General features: G+C 41.5%; 1 protein-coding gene and 1 long non-coding RNA gene across 3 annotated transcripts in view; both read right to left on the bottom strand.

Moving 5' to 3' along the window:
• LOC124038478 (dual specificity mitogen-activated protein kinase kinase 6-like) overlaps positions 1 to 18848 on the bottom strand; it is a 56684-nt gene that overhangs the window by 22313 nt on the left and 15523 nt on the right. The window lies entirely within an intron of this gene.
• Positions 4957 to 8205, bottom strand: LOC124038479. The gene is made up of 3 exons (XR_006839361.1): positions 6218 to 8205; positions 5774 to 5828; positions 4957 to 5597 (listed from the first exon to the last, which is right to left on the bottom strand). It is a non-coding gene; the product is annotated as an uncharacterized LOC124038479 (long non-coding RNA).

Below are 18848 nucleotides of genomic sequence, written 5' to 3'. Positions count from 1 at the left end.
AGCCTGAAATGTTCTGAACATTGCAGACAGAAATAGAATGAATCTGACAATCATATCTGTTCTACACGATACATTTCTAACAGTATGTTATGCAACGTTACACATCCTTTGGACAAGCTGCTGGCAACTCTCACTGCTCTCTGTGCCAAAACAATGAATTTGTGAGTGGTTATTATGTACCAGGCACCAGCTTCCCCAAGCCTTCTCAACGACTATGCATGCCAGGCTGGGAAAGTATACTTCTGGCATTCTCTCTTTGGTCCTCTGCCTCCTCACTACCTCAAGAAAAGCATTTTCATAACCCAAACTTCGGCCAAAAATAATATCTGGTTAGTGGTTTTGGTTGAGCACCGGCACCAACTTTACCAGGCTTTCACAATGATTGTGCATGGCATGCCATGCTGCTAGGCGATTCAGCAAAACTCCACAGAAATAAGCCTCAGCCTCACAGTCTCAGGCTCAATGGGATAGGACAAGACGCGGCACGCTCTGCTCCATCAAGAAGAGCTTTCAAAGCTTTCATTTCAAGTCCAGAGGCCAAACATGCAAATCATCACAACGTAGCCAGACACCGCTCCCTGCTGAATGCACGCTGATTTAATATGTAGCATATAGGCTTGCTTTACATTCATTCACAGATTTGCATGCATGGGAGATACATACATGTGCGCAAACGGAAGTAACTCGTAACGATACAAAAAGACAGTGCACGCACTGACATACATGCCAAAGAATTACATGAGTAGAGAAACATTTGAATATAGCTCAATCAGGCACGCATAGTCAAGATGTCACTAAGTGATTGGAGCAGACCTAGTGTACTTCCCAAATGGCACCCTATTCCCTATATAGTGCACTATGGACCCTGGTCAAAAGTAGTCCACTACAGGTGCCATTTAGGACGCAGTCCTATGGCAGGCCTGTTTAAACATTAGGATTCTATCAGATCTCTCCAGAGTGGAAAATCACAACAAATGGAACATGCAGTTGAGCTAGAACAAATGTCCAGTGATTGTTACTCAGAACAAAAGAGAGAAAGGTATAGGATCAATAGATTATATAATTTACAGTGTACAGGGAAAGAATAAGCTAATATGCTGCATTGTCTGTCCTGAGCTAATAAAATATGGTTAGTTTCAAAAACAGGCCTTCAAAAAAAGCTCTTCCTAAGACTACAATTCTGCTCATATATTTTCACATCTGTGAGAATTTTGGCATAATAACCACTCGCCTGCTAAATAAGACATGATTCAAACAGTTTTAGAAACTTCAGAGTGTTTTCTATCCAAATCTACTAATAATATCACATCATATCTTAGCATATGTGGGAACTCTTTCAAGACTGTTGGAAAAGCATTCCAGGTGACAACCTCATGAAGCTGGTTGACAGAATGCCAAGAGTGTTCAAAGCTGTCAAGGCAAAGAAAGGGTGGCTACTTTGAATAATCTATAATATATTTTTGTTTAACACTTTGACTACATGATTCCATTTGTGTTATTTCATAGTTTTGATATCTTCACTATTATCCTACAATGTAGAACATAGTACGAATAAAGAAAAACCCTTGAATAAGTAGGTGTCCGAACTTTTGACTGGTACTCTGTTAATGAATTATTTCATCCAAACTGCTTGCATGTATCTGAGTAACCAGTTCTATTTTAGACGCTTGAGTTACTGCAACTCCAGCCTCTCCCATATCCTCATTGGTTTTAGGAGAATGTACCCACTCGGGTGACAGACGAATGAGGACCACACACCACTCCAGTTGGTTGCAGTAATGCACCTTAGTTGATTGCCAACGCCATATAAAAACCACAGAAGACAACTAGGAGAGATTACTGGAAACTAACAAGGTTTCCCCTTTTATCTGTGGATACATTCTGAGTAGAGAACACACGATTGTGTGACTCAAAATGGGTCGATATACTACAAAGATACAGCAAAAAGAAAAAAAAAGACATTGTACATTTCAGGTAAAACAACAACCTAATGTTTATATTCAATGACAAATTAGCTAGTAACAGCAAGCTAGCTAAATGTCCATGAATGTTTCATGTGTTTCAACCTGTCTCCAAATGAATATAGTTGGTTCAGAGTTATTTTTTTATTTAAACTTGCATGTTCTGATCGCATCTGGTGTGGATCAGCATGCACACAATAGCGCACACACGTGCATGCCCGGTGTAGTCAGCATGTAATTAAAAGCAGTAGTACTGAAGCCAAAGAAATGGCGAAGAAAACAGCCAGTGACCTCTGCCAGAGCGATCTTTGCTGAAACCAAGTCTGCCAGAGACAGTGCTTCAAGCACTGTGAATTTAGAGAAAAATCTTTGTGCAGCTAGACAGGCCCATGCCTCACACTGCAGATAATAAACCCAGAGTGGCATTCATAGCAGGCAGAACCAATCAGCCCGCTTATTCTTCCTCTTCCAAACCCACACGGCCCGGAATCCCAACAATCTCAAGAGGTCCTCAATTAAATTCCAGAGACCCAGAGGAAGATATGAATAAGACATCGGCATGAGGGATGGACAGAGGGAAATAGAAATGGGAGGGGGGGCAGGCCAGAGCAGAGACCGACAGAGAGAGCGGGATGAAAATAACATATCTTGAGCCTGCGGCTGTTACGCCCCTACTTGCCACCCAGGCAGTCTGAGAGATACCCTACACTTCCAAAATGTTGGTTCCATGTTTCATGAGCTGAAATAAAAGATCCCAGAAATGTTCCATACGCACAAAAAGCTAATTTCTCAAAAATGTTTTGTTTAGAACCCCTGTTAGTGAGCATTTCTCCTTTGCCAAGATAATACATCCATCTGACAGGTGTGGTATATCAAGAAGCTGATTAAACAGCTTGGCCCCTAAAATGTAGGGTTTTGTAACACAATGCCACAGATGTCTCAAGTTCAGGGATAACTGTTCCTGCATACTGCTGTGTAAACTCACCTCGGTCTCTCGAGCAAATACAAGTCATGTCTACTTATTTTCTATATTGACAGACTAATCTACCGTTTAATTAAAACATGTTTACTTGGCAACAAATTAAAGTTAAACTACCTGCATCATTTGTTTTAGCAGTAAGACTGAAGCTAGTTTATTGAAATACATTTCATGAATATCACAATGAATTGATAAACCAGTTGAAGTCAACATTTTAATGGTTTGATGCAGCTGAAATAATTTAGTCATTTGTCAGTACAATCGTAAAAAAAAAAATACAATTACATATATACACACACAACAGCTAGCAATATCTATACCGCAACGCAGTTGTGAGCATACTAGGCATTCTACACTGAACAAAAATATAAGACGCAACATGTTAAGCGTTGGTCCCATGTTTTTTGTGCAGAAGGAAATGAGCCCAGAAATGTGCCATACGCACAAAAAGTATATTTCTCTAAAATGTTGTGCACAAATTTGTTTACATCCCTGTTAGTAAGCATTTCTCATTTGCCAAGTTTTATAGAATTTGGCAGTGCGTCCAACTGGCAGGGCCCAATTTATTTATTTCAATTTCCAGATACGAATTGTAACTAAGTCATTTTTGAATTTATATTTTTGTTCAGTATATATCCTTTGGGTTTACAGCGGTCATGTTGTGAAGCTCCACTGGGAACCATTTCGTCACCACAAGGCTTCTTAGATGGTTGAGGTTTACCTAACGATACTCTCGGCGGTGTTGTCTGTGCATAAGTGTATCAGCTTCAGGTCACTGCAATGCACAGTAGTGGTTAACTTCACCACGATGACTACAACATAAGATCATTGTTCAACTATGGGGGTACCGACCAATACATGTGATCTTCATGTCGTATTTAGTGCACCTGTTTTTAGCCCTTATCACGTTTAAACCAAGATGGCATGGCAGTCAGACGTCCTTTGTCCTCGTCTTGTCGTGTCCCGGTGATATATATTTACATCTTTTCATATATTTTATCACCTCAAATCTGAAATCCACAATAGAAGCTAGCCAGTTTACTGGCTAACGTTAGTATTCAGCTAACCACAGTTGGTGGTCATCAGCTATCCTTTAGCTCGAAAAACTATCGCCAGTTTTGTACAACGCGACTCAGACCAGAGCATACCGGACCTATTTTCTCTCCATATCCCCAGATTTCTACCACAAGCTCTGGACATTTGCACCTGGATCTTGCAGCTAGCTAGCTGCTATCCGAGTGACTATTGGCTTACGCCGGTCCCGGAGCAAACATAATTTATTCCGGAGCTAGCCACCTGAAGAGTTCCATCAGCCACTCCTGGGCTACAATCACCTATCCGGACCCGTTTTACTGCCGATGCGGAGCCCCACCGGGGCTTGTCCATTGCGGTTCTGGTTAGTGTTTATTGGCTTATTTCACTGTAGAGCCTCTAGCCATGCTCATTATACCTTATCTCCAACCTTTCAGTTCCACCACCCACACCTGTGATGACATCACCTGGTTTCAATTATGTTTCTAGAGACAATATCTCTCTCATCACTCAATGCCTAGGTTTACCTCCACATCCTACCACACCCTTGTCTGTACATTATGCTTTGAAGCTATTTTATCACCCCAATAAACCTTTCTCTCTGTTCCGGATGTCCTAGACGACCAATTCTCATAGCTTTTAGCCGTACCCTTATCCTACTCCTCTGGTGATGTAGAGATGAATCCAGGCCCTACAGCGACTAGCTCCACTGCTATTCCCCAGGTGCTCTCTTTTGATGACTTCTGTAACCGTAATAGCCTTGGTTTCATGCATGTTAACATTAGAAGCCTCCCCCCTAAGTTTGTTTTATTCACTGCTTTAGCACACTAACCCGGATGTCCTAGCCATATCTGAATCTTGGCTTATTGAGAACTTGTTCTCAACTTGCCTACCTGGTTAAATAAAGGAGTGCAACAATGGCCCAAGGCATAGTAAGATTAAGTCGATAACTTAGAAATTAAGGGAAGCACTTGTCTTGAGCAGCGTTACGAATCCCTTTGGCCCAGCAATCTAGGGGGGGATGGTAACGAGACCCGTAACATAACTCATGCCAAGTATAATAGCGAAAAACTGTGAGAACGAAAAACCACAGACAACTAAATTACCGTCAAACACTCATGGTTTATTTCTAAACACACGGTAAAGGGGGCGGGAAAAGGGGCTGAGCTGGACCCAAGGAAATAAACAAATATCCAAAAACACCCCATAAACTAGACAAGCTTACTTCAATACAGCGAACTAACTAATCAAAAATACAGTGGGTGGTCCACCCAGTTCTAACTATGGTATTTAGACAAAGTTTACCTACGGGTAGTGTATGCCCATGGGCGACTTGTCTTGATACCCCCTTTCCCCACCAACAAACAAATAGCCATGAAGCACAACAATACATATTCACATAATTCCGGGCAAATGTGACATGTAGGAACAAAAAACAAAAAACAACGAGTGAGAGCAATATTGCAAGAGATTGAGACACAGAGAGATTAAAACACAAAGAGATCAATCTCCAGAGAATACAACTGACTGGGTTTTTAAACCAAGGGAAAGGGAATGTGATAGGGTAAGAGAAAAGGAGCAGGTGTCTTCTGATTAGCGACTGATTGGGGAATGATGATTGTCACCTGTGAGGGGAGAAGGATAGAAAAGAATACACACTCAGGATACTTGTATTCGTAACAAGCAGCCATAACAGTTGCTGGTCTGGTAGCAGCCTAACATGAGCTAGCATTATTTACGAGTCCAAGCGTGGCAGCCTGCTAACTCTCTCATAGCAGATTTTCACAGGATGTAGGCCTACCGGGCTGTTTAATTTGGCCAGGCTTCAGCCTGGAGATTTGGCTGGAGGTGAGAGGCTGTTACAGAACAGAAAGAAGGAAAAAAGAAAATTGGCCCCAGAGATTAGATTAAATATTATTGACTGCTGGGACCAGGTGACCTGCTACGTTTTATTCCACACACACACACACACACACACACACACACACACACACACACACACACACACACACACACACACACACACACACACACACACACACACACACACACACACACACACACACACACACACACACACACACACACACACACACTCCTCTTAGCTGGGGTTCACATAATTCAAGCACTTTTCACTCGAAATTTAGGAAAAATATTTGCAAGAGTAGCTAAACTAACTTTCCTAATAATCAGTACTTAAATATGGAACAAAATGTCTATCTGGAATTAATTCAAGTGTATTTACCTCCAGACAGTCTGTCTGTCGCACATCCAGAGGACTGTCACTGTGTGTCCCAAATGGCACCATATTCCCTATATAGTGCACTACTTTTGAAAAGGGCCTATAGGATTCTAATCAAAAGTAATGCACTATGTAGGAAATAGCGTGTAACCACGGTCGAATAGCATGCCATGCAATGCGATGCACTCTCTCGGTGGGAACCAGAGTGCAGTAATTTGCAAGAGGAGCGGCATGACATGTTTTCCTTTCCCCCGTGTGCTAGCTGGAGGTTTTATGTAACTGGTAATCAGACAGGGGACAGCTAAGTGCACATTTAATCCAGCCATGATGACAAGTGCTGTTTTGCCTCCAGCTGAGCCGGGCAGCCAAAGTTCACCCTCTATCCTGACAGGCTGCGTTTACACAGGCAGGCCAATCTTTTTCCACTAAATGTTATTTTGTTCGATCAGATCTTTTTCCAATAATTGGGCAAAAGACTAGAATTGGTCAGCCTGTAATTTCATTAGATACATGACATGGATTTACTAAAAACGGTCCTCCTGTCAAATAAACACTGAATAAAAAATAATAAAAAATAATATACAAAAATAGTATGGTTGCAGGGAGGGAGTTTATACAAAGAGAAAATCATTGCAAAAGGCGTCAGCCCCGCCAATGATGTGTATTGAAAACATTGATTGCTTACTCAGGAAACTTCAAGATCATCGTAAAGAGTCAGCTGTGATCCATTGATTTTATTATTTTGGCGTGCTTTACATGCACTAGGAGGACTGAGCTACTGAGCAGAGGCCCGTTGCATCCCAAATGGCAGCCCATTCTCTATGGGCCCTGGTCAAAAGTTGTGCACTATTATAGGGAATAGGTTGGCATTTAAGATGCCCTCCTTCCCTTGCCCTTTGAGAGCAGGGAAGGAGAAAACGGTGTTTGAGACCTGCTGTGATGGCATGCATCGCGGGGCGGTTACTCCTCGGAGGGTGAAAGAAGACAAGCCTGGATTTATGCTCCTCTCATTTTCAGCTGCACGGCACACAATCCACTTCACACAGAGCTCCAGCACACAGAGACCTTAAAGCTTGTCCGGATGAATGTGTCATGTTAGGCCTAACTGTCGTGACGCTTACTGTCCTGATGTATCAAGCTCAATGCACAGAAAGGTTACTAATGATGGGTGGGAATCAATAGTTACTAATCACAATATTATTTTGGCCAATATCATATCGATACTTTGACTCCAAGTATCGATTTTTAGATTTAAAAATAACTCATGTATTATTCATCCTATAGCTTGTTCCCCGTCTTCTTTTTAATTAGTGAGCCAACGTGTTTTCAGAACTTTTATTTCCATGTCTGATCTAAATTCATGCTCCCTTGCACTCTCTCATCTCTCTACAGACGACATAGTGAGCAATATGTTTTGAACATCAAATAGCAATAAAATCAGTTTCGAATTGCAATACATATTGTATCTGCACCTAAGTATCGTGATAATATTGTATCGTGAGGTCCCTGGCAATTCCCAGCCCTACTGTGGTGGTCTGTTTTCTAACCTGATTATGTTGTACTTTGTGACTGTGTTCATTTATCTGATGACTACTGTCCTCATAATACATCAAACTATTGTAATGATGCATCAAACCCAATGCACACCCAACTATTGTCCTGATGCATCAAGCTCAATACACAGATGGCTTGGGTGGTGGTCTTATTATGTTGTAATGTATGGATATTAATCTGAACTATTCCTGCAAACATGCACTGTAGAGCAGTGTTTCCCAACTCCGGTGCTCGGGGACCCCCAACTAGGGCTGGCACCAGGGTCGTCCTTTAGCCGCTAATAGCCGGCTTTTGGCCATTTTCTTTTGTTGAAAAGCCCAAAAATTCAATTGGCACCGGCCAATTGTCCAGGAGAATAAATAAAATCACATAGCAAAATAATGCTTTTTAGCCTATTCATTGATAGAAATACCAGTTGATGGAAATATATTTGACCAGTCATGCTTATCGGACTATGGGTTAATTTGCATAGTTTCATGGAATTTCATACAGATACAGAGCCTTTGAGCGCAAAATCTGTCAGACAGCGCTTTTATAAACCAAATCATTGTTCAATTATTTTAAATGCTATTGTGTGTAAAACAAAAATGTTTTAGGGCCACGTTTAAAAAGAGCTTTTTATTTATTTATTTTTATTTCTCAACTGGTAATTGAAGCACGCTTCCCATTCGCCCTTCAAATGCATAGGTAATGAAAGGACGGCTACATCAGCATGTCACACAACACTTTGCAATGAGCTGGAGGCCGTATGCATTTTGAAAACATTTAGCTACTTAATTGTTTGAAACTTTAACATTTTACTACATATTATGAGGCATGTTTTACATTGCTTCAAAGCAGCCTAGGCAAAATCCGACCATATCCCTGGAGGCAATTATTTTATAAAGACAACCATATGCCATTGAAACCAGTAGCCTATTTCTATCGTTTGATTGGTTTTCAACTTTCTTCCATTGTCCAGTAGCCAAATGAACATTCGTGGGTAGCCTACTGCCTTGTGCGCTGATAATGTTAAGAAATAATAGTTTATCAACATTTTAAGCAAAACGTTCTGATCTGTTGCATCAGATTAATACTTTAAAAAATATATTTTATTTAGCCTAGGTCTACTGGTTGTATGAATTTGGGATCTATCATCCCACAACTGTCCCTGAGTCTGTTTGGGCTATTTCTTTCTCGACAAGCTGACCAATAGAAATAGTTAACTTTTCTACCATGGGGGGTAGTAGATTGACTTGGGTGCATAGGGGGTGTGTTCATTAGGCTAGGGGATGCTTTCCCTAAGTAAATTGAATGATATAGCCTAATTAGCCTACTCCGGTCTTTACAGAAATAAATAAAATGATTCAAAATAGGCTACTAAAGCATTTGATCACAGAGGATCATTAGTTTCCTCTAGTCTTCAAAAAAAACATTGTTGATTGTTTTAAATTGCATTGCCTACCGTCGGAAGGAAAGGCAAATGTGCCATTTGGGCAGCGCACGCTGCAAATACTAAATACATGATTGTTGAGTTGTGACTGTCAGTGAAAAGTAGAGGCCCAGCCAGGAATATCGCAAAATGTCTAAATATAATCACAGGAAAACCTACTTTGGAAAGCAAATGGCTTTTGCTGTAAAGAGAAGACACTGAAAATACTCTTAATCTGTCATTTAGTTATAAAAATTCTCAACTTAATTTATACAACAACAGTAGGCATGTAGACAATCTTATTGGTACCAGTGGAGAGCATAGGCCATATCCACAGTGAGGGCGCACTGCGCATATTCACTCTTTTATCATTGTTGGGTCAGTGCCACAAGTTTGTTTTTGGATAATAATTTCCTTCTCCAGTTTAGATGGACGTGACATTCAATGTGTGTTTCTGTAACGACTTTCATCTGTTGTAAGAAGAGAGTCAGACCGAAATGCAGCGTGTAGGTTACTCATGACTTTAATGAAGGAATTGCGGTACATGAAATAACTCATAAATACAAAAAACAACAAACGGAACGTGAAACCCATTACAGCCTATCTGGTGAACACTACACAGAGACAGGAACAAACACCCACCAAATACAACTCGAACTCAGGCTACCTAAATACGGTTCCTAATCCGAGACAACGAGAATCACCTGACTCCAATTGAGAATCGCTTCAGGCAGCCAAGACTAACTAGACACACCCCTAATCAGCCGCGATCCCACAATTAATACAAACCCCAATACGAAACACAACATATAAACCCATGTCACACCCTGGCCTACCCAAACATATACCAAAAGCACAAAATACAATGACCAAGGCGTGACAGTTTCCCCTTCTCAGAGGCTTATTATAAACGTCATTTTTACTGATCTGTTTGTCAGTGTCAGCAGAGTAGGCTACCCTGTCATTTGTCTTATTAAAAAAGATTGTGCTAATGTCACCAGTCATGTCAAGTTTAGAAAAACTGCATGAAATGTCTTTTTCCCGTGAAAGAAGAAACGTATGTGATATAGCCTGTAGCCCAGGTCTCTACACTATAGGCGTTCAGTTATGCATTGAACAGTTTTTGCGAACAGTGATTGAGTTATATTGCTAGCCTAAATTATGACTATTCAATCTACTCATCACATTATGAATAGCAGGCTATCTTACATAAGTCTGCAAATGATGATGCATGGAATGCTTTATTATATAGGTGAATTTCTATGCTGAAAATGTTCTTCCCCAAACTTGAAACTCGTCTTGTCGTCTGAGGAAAGGTAAATATTATGCTAACATCTACAAAGTGTGCGGTAAGGACACAGGTCATTGCATCCTCGACTTGTTAGGTTAGGATTAATTACACTAATCGAAAAGTGAGTTCTGTCATTCTGAGCACCGTCTGTGGATGCCCTAATCAGTTTGCACACCCAATGGACATGGGTCCAGTAAATTCAAATGCTGCCGGTCAAATGTTCGGCGCCACATTTTCCTAAATGAAACCCTGGCTGGCACAATTACCATATAAATTACAGTTATGGATGTAGTCATAACCGTTTATTTAACTTGGGGAGGGGCGAACAGCTGACTGAAGACGGGATGGCCGGGCATTCATGCGCTTGAGTACGTTTCTGTGGCAATATTGACTCTTAACAATGTGATGAAACTTTGTTGATCCTTGCTGAAACAAGCAAGGTGCTGTAGCAAACAAGTCTTAAGTTGCCTGAGCAACGCCACCCGGAATGCAGTAGCAGCAAACAACACTCGTGGCAAACTGTTTGTTTTAAACAGTTTGTTGAACGTTTGTAACAAACATGTTCCATTTGTTAGTTTTTGGCAAAACAAAAAAATGGATGCAACAAGAACAGTTGATATGCTTGCTGCAGCTGAAGCAATTGTGGATGATTATTTTTATTTTGGTCACAATTTTTTTGAAGCACTGCTTCCCCTACTCACAGTCGCTATTGATGGGATTGAAGGTGAGGTGATCCCGACATACAGTGACCTCTCCTTTCGGGCTCACTTTCAGAATGGGTTGGGAGACCTTCCAGGTAATTTGAATAATGTATCGGATGTATTACGTATGATATGTGCCCCTCTTCAATAACGTCTGAACGCTGTCCAATTTCCTTAATAAAATCAGTAATAATAAAATAAGCCCAGTCTCAATTATCTAGTTACCTAGAATTTCATCTCATGCAACAGAATTAAAAGCAGAAAAATGTATAATTCTGCAGTGCATTCGGAAAGTATTCAGACCTTCACTTTGTCCACATTTTGTGACATTACAGCCTTATTGTAAAATGGATTAAATAAAAAACAATTGCTCATCAATCTACACATAACACCCCATAACGACACAGCAAAAAAATGGTTTAGAAATGTTTGCAAATGTAAAAAAAAAAAAAAAAACGTATAAGTATTCAGACACTTTGCTATGTGACTCAAAATTGAGCTCAGGTGCATCCTGTTTCCATTGATCATCCTTGATTGGAGTCCACCTGTGGTAAATTAGTTTGGACATGATTTGGAAAGGCACGCGCCTGTCTATATAACATCCCACAGTTGCCAGTACATGTCAGAGCAAAAACCAAGTTATTATGTCGAAAGGAATTGCCCGTAAAGCTCCGAAACAGGATTGTGTTGAGGCACAGACCGGGAAAAGGGAACAAAAAAAATGTCTTCAGCATCGAAGGTCCCCAAGAACACAGCGGCCTCCATCATTCTTAAATGGAAGAAGTTAGGAACCACCAAGAATCTTCCAAACTGAGCAAAAGGAGGAGAAGGTCCTAGGTCAGGGAGGTGGCCAAGAACCCGATGATCACTCTGACAGAAATCCAGAGGTACTCTGTGGAGATGGGAAAACCTTCCAGAAGGACACCCATCTCTCCAACACTCCAACAATCAGGCCTTTATATGGTAGAGTGGCCAGACGGAAGCCACTCCTCAGTAAAATGTATGACAGCCCACTTGGAGTTTGCAAAAGGCACCTAAAGGAATCTCAGACCATGAGAAACAAGATTGGTCTGTCTGGTCTGATAAAACCAATATTGAACCCTTTGGCCTGAAGGCCAAGCATAACGTTGAGGAAACCTGGACCATCCAGGGTGTTTTTCAGCAGCAGGGACTGCGAGACTAGTCAGGATCGAAGGAAATATGAACGAAGCAAAGTCCAGAGAGATCCCTGGAGTGGCCTAGAAGTGGCCTAGAAGTCTCCAGATCTCAACCCCATAGAAAATCTTTGGAGGGAGTTGAATGTCCCTGTTTTTCCCTAGCAACAGTCCCAAAACGTCAGTGCTCTAGAGGAGATCTGCATGGAGGAATGGGCCAAAATACCAGCAACAGTGTGTGAAAACCTTGTGAAGACTTACAGAAAACGTTTGTCCTCTGTCATTGCAACAAAGGGTATATAACAAAGTATTGAGAAACTTTTGTTATTGACCAAATACTTGTTTTCCACCATAATATGCAAATAAATTCATAAAAAATCCTACAATGTGATTTTCTGGATTTTTTTTTCTCATTTTGTCTGTCATAGTTGAAGTGTACCTATGATGAAAATGACAGGCCTCTCATCTTTTGAAGTGGGAGAACTTGCACAATTGGTGGCTGACTAAATACTTTTTTGCCCCACTGTATAAAAACTATACACTACCGTTCAAAAGTTTGGGGTCACTTAGAAATGTCCTTGTTTTTCAAAGAAAAGCACTTTTAAGTCCATTAAAATAACATCAAATTGATCAGAAATACAGTGTAGACATTGTTATAAATGACTATTGTAGCTGGAAACTGCAGATTTTTTTATGGAATATACACATAGGGGTAGCGAGGCCCATTATCAGCAACCATCACTCGTGTTCCAATGGCACGTTGTGTTAGCTAATCCAAGTTTATCATTTTAATTTTAATCATTTCAAGGCTAATTGATTATTAGAAAGCCCTTTTGCAATTATGTTAGCAAAACACCAGTCTCAATGTCAACAGTGAAGAGGCGACTCCGGGATGCTGGCCTTCTAGGCAGAGTTCCTCTGGCCAGTGTCTTTGCTCCTTTGCCCATCTTAATCTTGTATTTTTATTGACCAGTCTGAGATATGGCTTTCTCTTTGCAACTCGGCCTAGAAGGCCAGCATCCCGGAGTCACCTCTTCACTGTTGATGTTGAGACTGGTGTTTTGCAGGTACTATTTAATGAAGCTGCCAGTTGAGGACTTGTGAGGCGTCTGTTTCTCAAACTAGACACTCTGATGTACTTGTCCTCTTGCTCAGTTTTGCACTGGGGCCTCCCACTCCTCTTTCTATTCTGGTTAGGGCCAGTTTGCACTTTTCTGTGAAGGGAGAAGTACACAGCATTGTATGAGATCTTCAGTTTCTTGGCAATTTCTCGCATGGAATAGCCTTCATTTCTCAAAACAAGAATAGACTGACAAGTTTCCTTAGTTGCCCTGGCTGTGTTTCGGGTCGTTGTCATGCTGGAAGACCCAGCCACGACCCAATGCTCTTACTGAGGGAAGGAGGTTGTTGGCCAAGATCTCGCAATACATGGGCCCATCCATCCTCCCCTCAATACGGTGCAGTCGTCCTCTCCCCTTTGCAGAAAAGCATCCCCAAAGAATGATGTTTCCACCTCCATGCTTCACGGTTGGGATGGTGTTCTTGGGGTTGTATCCTTCTTCCAAACAAACACAGCAAGTGGAGTTTAGACCAAAAAGCTCTATTTTTGTCTCATCAGACCACATGACCTTCACCAATTCCTCCTCTGGATCATCCAGATGGTCATTGGCAAACTTCATACGGGCCTGGACATGCGCTGGCATGAGCAGGGGGACCTTGCGTGCGCTGCAGGTTTTTAATCCATGATGTTGTAGTGTGTTACTAATGGTTTTCTTTGAGACTGTGGTCCCAGCTCTCTTCAGGTCATTGTCCAGGTCCTGCATTGTAGTTCTGGGCTGATCCCTCACCTTCCTCATGATCATTGATGCCCCACAAGGTAAGATCTTGCATGGAGCCCCAGACTGAGGGTGATTGACCGTCATGTTGAACTTCTTCCATTTTCTAATAATTGCTCCAACAGTTGTTGCCTTCTCACCAAGCTGCTTGTCTATTGTCCTGTAGCCCATCCCAGCCTTGTGCAGGTCTACAATTTTAGCCCTGATGTCCTTACACAGCTCTCTGGTCTTGGCCATTGTGGAGAGGTTGGAGTCTGTTTGATTGAGTGTGTGGACAGGTGTCTTTTATACAGGTAACAAGTTCAAACAGGTGCAGTTAATACAGGTAATGAGTAGAGAACAGGAGGGCTTCTTAAAGAAAAAGTAACAGGTCTGTGAGAGACGGAATTCTTACTGGTTGGTAGGTGATCAAATACTTATGTCATGCAATAAAATGCAAATGAATTACTTAAAAATCATACAATGTGATTTTCTGGATTTTTGTTTTAGACTCCGTCTCTCACAGTTGAAGTGTACTTATGATTTTTTTAAATGAAGACCTCTACATGCTTTGTAAGTAGGAAAACCTGCAAAATCGGCAGTGTATCAAGTACCTGTTCTCCCCCCACTGTATGTAAAAAGTAGGCTAATGATTTACCACTAATTTAATAGGCCTAATTAATTAATTTAGTAACACCATCCTCATAGGTTATACTATTAAAGTACTCTGCACTGTAAACCTATGTAAGCTGCCTATCAATAGGCTACTGGCAGACTTTGCAGTAATGCAACCAATGAGTAACAGATTACTCAACATTGAGTGTTTTTAGCTCAGACAGAGCTAACAGATTGTTATTTTGTTTTGTTGCAGATACTGTGCGAGGACCTGGCTCCTATGGTGCCTCACAGAGGTAGACTCATTAAAAATAGGGTGTTGGCCTCCCTGTGGCTGATGGCCAACCAGGAAAGTTTCAGGGGAGTGGCAGACCAGTTCAATCTCAACAAAGGAACATTGCATCACCACCTCGTTCAAGTGGTCACAGGCCTCACACAGCTGGTGCTTGACTGTGAAGTGGTCTTCTGTAGAGCAACTATCAGCAGTGCAGACCGCGTTCGAGAAAAAGACAAGGTTCCCTGGGGTGATTGGTTGTATAGATGCCACCCATATTACCATTAGGGGACCTTTCAACAATAGAGATGACTACATAAACAGAAATTGCCATTCCACCTTTCAACTCCAGGAAGTATGCGACAGCCAGCTCATGTTAACAAACATCTACACAGCGAATTCTGGTTCTGTGCACGATGCCAGAATGTACATGACCTGCGAACTCAAGACCCACCTGGAGACCAACCCACTACCCGAGCAATATCATCTGCTCATGGAATTTGCATACCCTGAGTGTGGACTTAATTGTCCCATTCAGAAAGAGCTGCCACCTTCAAGATGAACAAAAGCGTTTCAAAATCAGGTCCACATTTTGACACATTGAGAGTGCGTTTGGGCTACTCAAGTGGCGGAGACTGCTGCACTTGGAAATGTTCCTTCTCAACAAAGTACTCCATGTGATTGCCAGTGCATGTGTTCTCCACATCTTGGTCCTGATCAATGAAGGATTCACCAAGGAAATACCAGGAGGCCACCATTGACCCCGTCCCTGACCCCATCCCTGACAGGCAGGAATGCTGAAGAGGGAGATCCCGAACTAGCCTAGCTGAAGAGAGATCCCGAACTAGCCTAGCTGAAGAGAGAGATCCCGAACTAGCCTAGCTGAAGAGAGAGATCCCGAACTAGCCTAGCTGAAGAGAGAGATCCTGAACTAGCCTAGCTGAAGGGAGATCCCGAACTAGCCTAGCTGAAGAGAGAGATCCCGAACTAGCCTAGCTGAAGAGAGAGATCCCGAACTAGCCTAGCTGAAGAGAGAGATCCCGAACTAGCCTAGCTGAAGAAAGAGATCCCGAACTAGCCTAGCTGAAGAGAGAGATCCCGTTCTAGCCTAGCTGAAGAGGGAGAACCTGAACTGGCCTAGCTGAAGAGGGAGAACCCGAACTAGCCTAGCTGAAGAGGGAGATCCCGAACTAGTCTAGCTGAAGAGGGAGAACCTGAACTGGCCTAGCTGAAGAGGGAGAACCTGAACTAGCCTAGCTGAAGAAGGAGAACTTAGCTCCAAAACACATTTACACTCACACCAGTTTATTTTGATACTATATTCCTCTTATTTTATTTGATTGAATGACAGGTTGTTGTAGTCCCAGCAGCAATTTTCCAACATCTAGTGGAAAGCCTTCCCAGAAGAGTGGAGGCTGTTATAGCAGCCAAAGGTGGACTAACTCCATATTAATGCCCATGATTTTGGAATTAAATGTTCGACAAGCAGGTGTCCACATACACTACATGACCAAATGTGTCTTGCCATTACGTATGTGAATACTTTGGAACAGATTTCCAAAATGTTAATTACTTGGAGCTGATTTGTTGGTGTTGTAACAGTATTTTGGTCCACGGACCGCCAGTTGGGAACCCCAGGTATAGTACATAACCATATTTGATCAATAAATTATTATTGGATTTCATGATAATTTTTTGTGTGTGTTTGTGTGCAAGCACAAGTTAATTAACAAAGCCAGTTATTTATATTTCCATTTTAATAAAACATGTTCCAAAACAATTAGTTATTAACAATTTCAGTTAAACATACAATAAAGGAAAATCTCAGGAGAATGTTATTAGTTTACAAATAAACAATAAATAAATACATTTAGGCTCCAGTTCTTTGAAATTCTGGAGAGCAGCGGTAAATTGTTTAAGAAAATAGTTTCTCTCACTCTGTGCTTGAAGTGTTTGTTTTGTTTCTTGAAGTGCAATGATACTGTCCAGTTTTGCCCTCGAGCATCTCTTCTGGTATTATTTTTGGGTTGTTTGTAGGGAGTGGTGTTGGTATGAGGATTATAAGGTGTTGTATTAGAGAGAGAGGGTGACATGGTGTCAGTGCTACTGTAGGTGTGGGTGACCGTAGGTGTGCTACTGTGGGTGACCGTGTGGGAAAAGATGATATAATGACTGCAGGGGATCACAGCATCCTCCATGAACTAGAACTCCCACTTTCGTCTCCCCTGACCAGTCTTCTGATATCCATCAATGATGGCCTTGTACCTGTGTGACACAATATTTTGGCATCATGAGTGAACGTTAACAACATTTCCATTTCAGTCAAAAGGGAGCATACATTTTTATACTGGTCCCCCGTGGGAATGTGTTGCAACGCTACCAACTGAGCCACACTAAGGCAGTCTCTCTCTCTCTCTCTCTCTGAAAGTGAGAGAACAAGCTAGCAAAAGGAAAGAAAGAGAAAGACAAAGAGGAGGTAGCTACATAACAACACACACACTTCGCATCGCACGTCTCCCATGTCACTCACAGTATAACTTTTTCTCTTGAAGCATTAGAGCTACAATTTTCCCAGGCCTCACTCTTCTTGGTAACGGGGCTCTCATGTATTGATCAGAAGCATTACAGATGAGTAGGTCTAGTTAAATCCTGAAATAGAACAAAACAAACTTCAACAGTTTGCCAAGCTAAAGGTTAGTGAGTAAGCTAGCTAATGTTAGCCAGCTAAGCTTGCTAAGACGAGGCTGCTTGAGTTTCTAGTTAGCTAAGTAACCAAGCTAGTTACACTGCTAAAAACAAAAAAAGTAAATGAACAAAGTTCAACATTTGTTCAATTGCAAGTTAATTGACAAATAGTGCCTTTACTCACCCATATTGCTTCCGCTGTTCTTCATCTTCTACATTTTAATTCGCCACACACTACCTTTTCAAATGTTTTTATATGTTAGCTAGGGTTCGCAAACGTTTTTATATGTTAGCTAGGGTTCGCAAACTTTTTTATATGTTAGCTAGGGTTCGCAAACGTTTTTATACGTTAGCTTGGGTTCGCAAACGTTTTTATGTTAGCTAGGGTTCGCAAACTTTTTCCCTTGTTGAACGCATCTCAGATGTGGCTCATGCAGTGGAATGTTTTTGTTGTTATTGATCAGTTGAATCAACAAATCACAGTACATGTTGATGGGTACACTTCCTGCTTTTACTACCTGGTTTTATTTCATGCTTTGCACCTATAGGTACACTTGCAATGGCTGAAAGTCCACCCATGGCTGTACATTCACAGGAGAGGAGAAAATGACACCGCGATCATTTAGCTGGCCAATTACATCATCCGAAATACCATTATGTCACAGCCCTACCCCCAACAGCACACATTTTTGTTGGACCCCAGGGCAAAAACACCCAATTCAACTTGTCAAGGGCTTGATGGTTAGTTGACAAGTAGAATCAGGTGTGCTTGTCCGGGTCCACAAAAAGAAAATGATGTTGGGGTTAGGGTTGCAAAGGGTCTGAAACTTTCCAGTAAATTTCCAGCTTTTTCCAGAAATTTTCCACGGGAAGTTAAGCCCGGGAATTTTGCTTAAATTCATCAAAAAAGTTAAGCTAACTGAACCTTTTTTGTGGGATACACATAAGGCAATTCTAGGTCTTGTGGCATATTTTGGTTAAACAATTCCAAATTCAATGGAATTGCAACCCTCTGCATGCACAGTGCATTCTTCCATCACATGTGCAGTACACTCTTCCATCACATGTACAGCTGATTCTGAAGATCTTGCACACTAATGAGATGCTATTGAGCCCACACTACCTCACTGTCTGA

The sequence above is a fragment of the Oncorhynchus gorbuscha genome, linkage group LG06, assembly GCF_021184085.1.
Source record: "Oncorhynchus gorbuscha isolate QuinsamMale2020 ecotype Even-year linkage group LG06, OgorEven_v1.0, whole genome shotgun sequence".
Taxonomy (NCBI): Eukaryota; Metazoa; Chordata; class Actinopteri; order Salmoniformes; family Salmonidae; genus Oncorhynchus; species Oncorhynchus gorbuscha.
This window is presented reverse-complemented; position numbering and strand designations above follow the sequence as displayed.